The sequence below is a fragment of the Nuphar pumila genome, chromosome 2 (genome assembly GCF_984573655.1).
Source record: "Nuphar pumila chromosome 2, dmNupPumi1.hap1.1, whole genome shotgun sequence".
In the NCBI taxonomy this organism is placed as follows: Eukaryota; Viridiplantae; Streptophyta; class Magnoliopsida; order Nymphaeales; family Nymphaeaceae; genus Nuphar; species Nuphar pumila.
The window spans coordinates 135,967,494-135,975,823 of NC_143250.1; the positions used below are offsets into that span (position 1 = coordinate 135,967,494).

General features: G+C 40.2%; 1 pseudogene; it reads right to left on the reverse strand.

Moving 5' to 3' along the window:
- Nucleotides 1–720: 720 nt before the first annotated feature.
- Nucleotides 721–1,299, reverse strand: LOC149847221 (benzyl alcohol O-benzoyltransferase pseudogene; annotated as a pseudogene).
- Nucleotides 1,300–8,330: the final 7,031 nt, after the last annotated feature.

Genomic DNA, 8,330 nt, shown 5'->3' on the forward strand with positions numbered 1-8,330 from the left:
AGTTTACTAGAAAAGATGTGAACTCCGTTTAACCACCACTATCATAAAGAATTCAAATAGCCCTAATCTAACTAACTGATTGTGAGAACATTAAATACCAATCTATCTAAGAAAAATATAATTATAAAAGACTAATAGATTGAAATACTCTAACTAACCAGATTTCAAGAAAACAAATTGAAGTAAAACTAACTACCAGTAGACATTAACAAACTAACAAATTGAACAACATGGACAACTTGTATATATACATTACAAAAAAAAATTCAACTTAAAATCCATATGGACAACATATATGCAAACTACACTTAAAACCATATGGACATCTTATATACACATATTACAAATTTTTTTTCAAGCTAATCACATGGACAACATAGGGATCACATAATAACTTTTTTTTTTTTAAAAAGAGATCACATGGGCAGCATAGGTATCCATAACAAAAATTCTTTTCAAAACAGATCACATAGGCAACGTAGGTATCTCATAACAAATTTTTTTTAAAAAGAGATCACATGGGCAGCATAGGTATCCATAACAAAAATTCTTTTCAAAACAGATCACATAGGCAACGTAGGTATCTCATAACAAATTTTTTTTAAAAAGAGATCACATGGGCAGCATAGGTATCCATAACAAAAATTCTTTTCAAAACAGATCACATAGGCAACGTAGGTATCTCATAACAAATTTGTTTGGCAATGAATTGATCTTTATTCACAAAGCAGATAAGATAAAAACAGGTTCTGTGGACTTTTGATCCGGGGCGGGTCCGTACAGCATCTTTTTGAGCTCCCGTTCAAAGATCTTCATAGCTGGAGCAGGCAAGGAAATCGGGATCACCATCCCTTCTCCCCCTTCGTTATTCTTGGAGTTGACGTAGAAGCTAACCAAGCCGGGGATTGGGCCGTCACTGCCCTTGGCTGGACCGCCGTACACCGGCATTCCCCAGCCGAGGTCCAGCTCGCTAAACCCGGCATGCCTGATGTCCGAGACCACGAAGGTGCGGACCACCGTGATGTTAGGCCGGCCCTTGAGCACCATGAGGTCCGCCACTGACCTCATGTACTCGTCTGTCACCTCCTCCTTGGCCTTCTTCACGAGCTCCACCGCATAACCTAGTGGGTTCGCACAGAGCTTCGCCGCTATCGAGACAGCTGCCGGGATTACTATCAGGCATTGCCGTAGTACCCCTGCGGCAGCGGCGGAATGTACCGGGACCGCGCGTTGAAGATGCACAACAGGCGAACCTCCTCCTCCGGATCGGGCTGGAGGCCGGCAGTGCGGCACCGCCATAGGCAGGGGGTCGACCCCCCTTGCCGGAAACGCAGGGGGTCGACCCCCCCTGCCGGAAAGCACGGCAGGGGGTTAAACCCCCTCCGTTTCCGGCAGGGAAGGGGCGTACCCCCTGCGTTTAGAAGAAGAAGAAGAAGAAGAAGAAGAAGAAGAAGAAGAAGAAGAAGAAGAAGAAGAAGAAGAAGAAGAAGAATATTACCTGCGCTTCGCCGGACGGTGGCGGGAGGTTGACGGGGAGCGGCAGCTGGCGAGCGCCGGCTGGCGAGCGGTGGACGGGGAGCGGCGGCTGGCGAGCGGCGGTGGCCGGACGGTGGCGAGAGCCGACGGGCGGGAGGGAGCAATACAGAGAAACAGGGAAAAGAGAAAGAGGGATGGGATTAGGGATTTACGCGATATTTAGCGACGGCTTAGCGACGGAAACATTCTGTCGCTAATTCGTCGCTAAATCAAAATACAAAAACCGCGACGAAATATATACTATCGCTAATCCGTCGCTAATGAGCGACGGATTAGCGACGACAGAGTTCCCTCTCTAAATCCGTCGCTAAACTGGTGTTCTTGTAATCAAAAGTAGCGACAAAAACATGCAGTCGCTAATCCGTCGCTAAGTAGCGACAGATTAGCGATAAAAGTCGTTTCTTCGCTAATCCGTCGCAAATTAGCGACAGATTCTATCTCTAGCTAATCTGTCGCTAAGTAGCGACGGGAAAAATCCGTCGCTAATTTCCGTCGCTAATTAACAATTTTCTTGTAGTGGAGGAGCTCTCAGACCCCCCTTTATGTAAGGGTAAAAACTCTGAAGCAGACTCTACAAATCTTCAAGTTGAATGATGCTACCCACGTTGGGAGGAGCCCCCCAGACCCCTCTCCTGTAAGGGCAAAAACTCTGAATCAGGATCTATAAATCATTTAGTTGAATGATGCTACCCACGCTGGGAGGAGCCCCCAAACCCTCCTCCTATAAGGGTAAAAACTCTGAATCAGACTCCACAACAGTCAATGTGCAGGTCAGCCGGTGCTTGATGGAGCAATGTAAGGTCTTTTGTTGGATGTGCATAGAAGCAGAAAGAGAAGGAAGAGAGAAAGAGTGAGAGAGTTGATGTTCATGGCCTCCTCCAGGGGAGATTTCTTTCTCAGATAATCCTGAAGTGCAGAGACTGGGTCTTAAATAATCATCTTCGGGGCACTTAAGTCTTTACAACCACTCCTTTTCAAGAATCATCATTTTTTTGCCACCAATGGAGGAGAGGGTACTTAAGTCTTTGCAATTGCATCAAACTCCAATGCTAATTAATGCTGACAAACATGGGGATACGAGACGCACATGCTTACATACGTGGTGCTCTTTGAAACCCCCGAACATGAGATGTAGCTAACTGCTCTGTTCGGGGGGGGGGGGGGGACATATAACCTGCTTTGCGGTAACAAGGATAATAGACTTAGCACTACAAAACAACTACTGGTTCACCTTCCCATGGCACCAGCTTCAAGTCACACAACGCTATGCGTCTAGTGTCTCTCATCCTCTCAAGTAGATTTAAAAAATTAATCCACATTGAATTTTTTTTATGATGAAGGTACCTCTGCCGAAGAGAGGGAAACCCCAGGTGTGGCCCACGATCACCCTGCCTTATGTGGCCCACCTTTAAAGCTAGGGAAGCATCCATGTGGCAGTGGGGTTTGATCTGGTGCCTTCATCTCAACACCCTCACAACCACCTTGTTGGCAAAGTGAGCGACCTCTGCAGTGATAATAATTCACTTGATTGAAGACCTTTTTTTATAATGGGGAGAAACCACTACTATGGTTCGAACATCTGGTTACAGATGAGACCTGTCATGTTAACTATGACCCTATTTCCATGTTTCTAGTGAGAAACTCCCCCCGTCCTCCACATCAACAACCAAAAAATTGGAAGAAAAATTCACTGAAGACATTTTTCTATTAGTGTTGACTTTGCATCCAGGGAGACACCCTGTATATCCATATTACAATGTTCTTTAACTTGAATGCCTTAAGCTGGCCCACTTAGCCAAATGTGTGAAGCCCTTTGCGCAGTTGAAGACTGGTATATTATGGCAATTTGTTGAATAAATATATAGCCTTCTCTTACCACTTAGCATTTTAATTATCAAAAATCCAACTGTCAACTTTAGAGATGCTGTGAATGAAAAACTTGAAGCATTTAATAAATATCATCTTAAGATCACGCTAAATTGCTTAAGAGGGGGAAAAAGATTTCTTAAGATGTGTATGAAATTGTAAACAAAGTACAAAGAAAAGTAGTTTGTTAGAGCAATATATAGCAAAGTTGAATTGATATATGTAAATAATATCACTATAACTTGGGCCAATGCTCATGAAAACTCCAATATGAAAAGAATCCAGCAAGCATCATGACATAACACCACCAATGGAGGCCCTCGGATTGCCGGTCGCCACGACAAAGCTCTAGTCCAGGGAGCCCACCAGAAGGTTCAAGTGACCAAGCAAGGGAGCAGCAGTTCCCTGGGGAAGACACTTCTGGGTATGACCACTTTCGGTATGGTGGGTAGTCTGTAGTTATTCCAAACTAATGGCCAATTATGTCAATAAGATGCATTAGGACATTTTAGTTTTTCACACTTCATGTCATGTATATGTTAAACTGAATCTCTGAAATTTCTCCTTTCCCTAGCCATGTGAAGTCTACCAAAAAGTTTTATTGCCAATAAAGTTGTTTGTTATATGATAATGCTTAGTGAATTGATCCGATCAAGCTAGTGATCATTTTAAAATTAAGCTCTCCATTGATGTTATATGTGTTAACCAAAGACAAACTGAAAGTAACCTGCTATAATTTTCTGCATATTGACCAATTCCTCATTGTTGTGCATGTGGCAGCACTTCATTGGGAGTTTGATTTTAGATAAAGTCATAACCTTATTAGTGAACATATAAAATAGAAAATGTTTACAACTAAAGGTTTGAACCGGACTTACCGGAAGCTTCTTAGGTAGGTGAGAGGCGCACTTCCCAGAAATTTGCTTTGGAAGTGTGATACTCCTCGCTTCCGAAACTTCATGAGAATCTCGATTCCTCCACGCTTCTTCTATGATTCCCTCACATGGTATTTGTTTCTTATATGCTTTTCTCACTTTTTTATGTGATTAATGTATTTCCTCTAGCGTTTTCACTCACTTTTCGTGTACTTTTTCTAAATTGGTAACCATCATTGTAATAGAACAACAACAACAACAACTACGCCTTCATCCCAAAACAATTGGGGTCGGCGATATGAACCAACAAAGAAAATCATTCTGGGTTTTCCATATAAATCCTTCTCCTCCAATCATTTCTATCCAATGTCATGTCCTCGGTGAGGTTCAAAGCATTTATATCCTTTCCTATCATCTCCATCCAAGTCTTCCTAGGCCCACCCCGACCTCTTTTAACTAATATATTTTCTCATTTCTCCATCCTTCTAACTGAAGCATCATTAGGCCTTCGCCGAATATGTCCAAACCACCGTAAACGATTCTCTCTCATCTTATTTTCAATGGGTGCAACACCTACCTTCTTACGTATCTCGTTCAGAATCTTATCTTTTATTGTATTTCCATGCATCCATCTAAGCATACGCATCTCAACTACACTCATTTTTTGAATATGATGTCTCTTGGCAGCCCAACATTTCGTACCATATAGTAAAGCGGGCCTAATAGTCGTCCTATAAAACTTTTCCTTCAACTGCAATGGCATTCTACGATCGCACAACACTCCAGTTGCACTTTTCCATTTCATCCACCCAACCTTTATCCTATGATTTACATCTCCATCAATTTATCCATACTTTTGAATGATAGATCTCAAATATTTGAAACAATCATCCACCAGTATTTCTTGCTCACCAAGCCTCACTACACTCCCATCACTACTTCGTTGCTTACTAAACCGACATTTCATATATTTTGTCTTACTCTTACTCAACTTAAAACCTCTTGCTTCCAATGTCTGTCTCTATAATTCTAACTTAGCATTAACCCCATCTCTAGACTCATCAATCAAAACAATATCATCAGTAAACAACATACACCATGACACATTTTCATGAATTGATCTTGTAAGCTCATCCATCACTATAGCAAATAGGAAAGGGCTTAAAGCAGATCCTTGATGTAACCCAACCGTTATAGGAAAATTGGTCGTCACCCCTCCACAAGTGAGGATATTGGTTACTACTCCTTCATACATGTCCTTAATTATAATAATGTACTTGAGAGAAACACCTTTCTTCATCATTGTCCACTAGAGAACGTCCCTATGTACTCTATCGTATGCCTTCTTCAAATCAATAAAAACCATATGCAAATCTTTGTTCCTCTCTCTATTTCTCTCAATAAGTTGTCTAAGAAGATGTATAGCTTTCATAGTTGATCTTCCAGGCATAAAATCAAATTGATTCTCCTATATCGTGGCAACATTCCTCAACCTAGACTCAATCACCCTCTCCCAAAGTTTTTTAGTATGACTCATGAGTTTTATACCACGATAATTTGTGCAATCTTCTATATCACCCTTATTCTTATATAGAGGCACCAAAGTACTCTTTCTCCACTCATTAGGCATCTTATTTGTCCGCCAAATCTTGTTAAAAAGATTTGTCAACCATTCTAAATCTTTCTCTCCTAAGCATTTCCAAGCCTCGATAGGTATACCATCTGGGCCAACTGCCCTTCTTGATTTCATTTTCTTCAAAGCCTTTGCAATTTCTTTCTTTTGAATCTTGCACATGAAGTCATGATTCATCTCATGAAAAGGAATGGACAAATCTCAAAGATCCTGAGCATGACTTCCATTAAATAGCTTATCAAAATAATCTTTCCATCTCTCCTTAATCTCCTCATCTTTGACTAAAACCCTTTGTGTTTCATCTTTGATACATCTAATCATACCCAGATACCTCGATTTTTTATCTCTCATCTTTGCAAGCATATAAATATCCTTCTCGCCCTCTTTGGTATCCAACTTGTCATAAACCTCCTTATATACCTTATCTCTCACGTTTCGAACTACTTTTTTAGCTTCCTTCTTTGCTATCATATACTTCTCTAAATTCTCATTATCACGACTCTTAGATTTTTATAACACTCTCTTTTAACCTTAATAGCTAATTTGACATCCTCGTTCCACCATGATGTATCCTTACCTAGCAGTGCACCGCCTTTAGACTCACCCAATACCTCCTTAGCCACCTTTCTCATGCCACCCGCTATTTTATTCTACAGTGATTCTGAATCCTCCTCGAGACACCAATCAACTTCACTAACTATCTGCTCTACAAACATTCTTTGTTTAGCTCCTTTCAGTGACCACTTAATTCTAGGATCTATCCTATGCCTATCTCTTTTGCGGCATTGTCTAATTCTAAGATCTAAAATTAAGACTCTATGTTGTGTAGCTGCACTTTCTTCCGATATAACCTTACAATCGATGCAACAACCTCTATCTCTCTTTCTAAGTAGGAAAAAGACTATCTGACTCGTATTAATCCCACTTTTAAATGTTACTAGGTGAGAGTCCCTCTTTCTAAACCAAGTGTTTGCTAAGATCATATCATAGGACAAACCAAAATCTAAAATCCTTTCTCCACTTTCGTTTCTTTCTCCTATACCATAGCCTTCATGGATACTCTCAAATTCATCCCTACTAATGCCTACATGTCCATTAAGGTCACCACCGATGAAAATCTTTTCTCCATAAGATATCCTTTATACTACTACATCTAAATCTTCCCAAAATTGAAGCTTAATGGAATAATCTAAATGTACTTGAGGTGCATAAACACTAATAATATTAATAATATCCGTACCTAATACTAATTTAATAAGTAAAATCCTATCACCCTTCCTACAGACCTCAACTACATTATCTATAAACTCACGACTCATAATAATCCCTACTCCATTCCTATTTCTATTTATTCCTATATACCAAATCTTATATCCCCAAGGTTCTATCACTTTTGCCTTCTCACCTACCCATTTGGTCTCTTGTAGACATAAAATATCAATCTTTCTCCTACACATAACATCTACTAACTCTACCAACTTACCAGTTAAAGACCCTATGTTGCAAGTGGCTAACCTAATTTTATGGTCTTGGACTAACTTCTTTACCCCCACCCGTCCAACAAAGTGAGGGAACCCTTGCCTATTTGACACCACACACAGGCGCCAGTGTGAAGCGTCGCTTCCGGGCGACGACCTAGCAACCCTTGCCCATTTATCACTACCTCCAGGCCTATAGAGTACAACGTGTTGCTCAGTAGGGAACTCCCCAACGAAATTCTCATATTGGTTCATATTCATAGGGTATGACTAAGTTTTTATGTTGGCTGTCACTGGCCTACAGCAACCCTCCTCCTTTATCTAGGCTTGGGACCGACAGTGTATAACTAAACAGTTATACACAGGTGGAGTTTACCATCATTGTTATATTTTAACAAAAAATTAACTTTTTTACTAAAAATTTATGAAATATAAGAATAATCTGTTTTATTTTAGGTTTTATTTGCTTCTTGTTCGATTCCTATTCAGTTACCATATTGTTTCATTTTTTTATTTATATTTCGCTTTCAAATTGATAGTTCGCTTTTCGCTTCCTATAAATTTCAAAATGCCTCGCTTCTGCTTTCAGTATCGTTCCTCGCTTATACTTCCTAGTTTGGCAACCTTGGTTTGAACTTATATGAGCCATTGAAAAACATGACAATTGATAATGAATTTTTCAGATTATTGGTGATATTTATGGCATAGATTGATGTTAAGTCGATACATCTACCTCGTGTAGAGCAAATGGTATGTTTTGTGTGTTGGAGGCTTCAAGCTATCAAATTTTTAAAAAAGGTTTTATTTTATTTCTAAAAGTTGTTCTGAGACTAACATCAGCTTTCTACAGTGAGTTGAATCTTTGTACACATCAACCTTTTTGTCATTTCTCTCAACAAGCTGACTACATAGTATGGTCAGACAGTATAGCTTGCATGTATG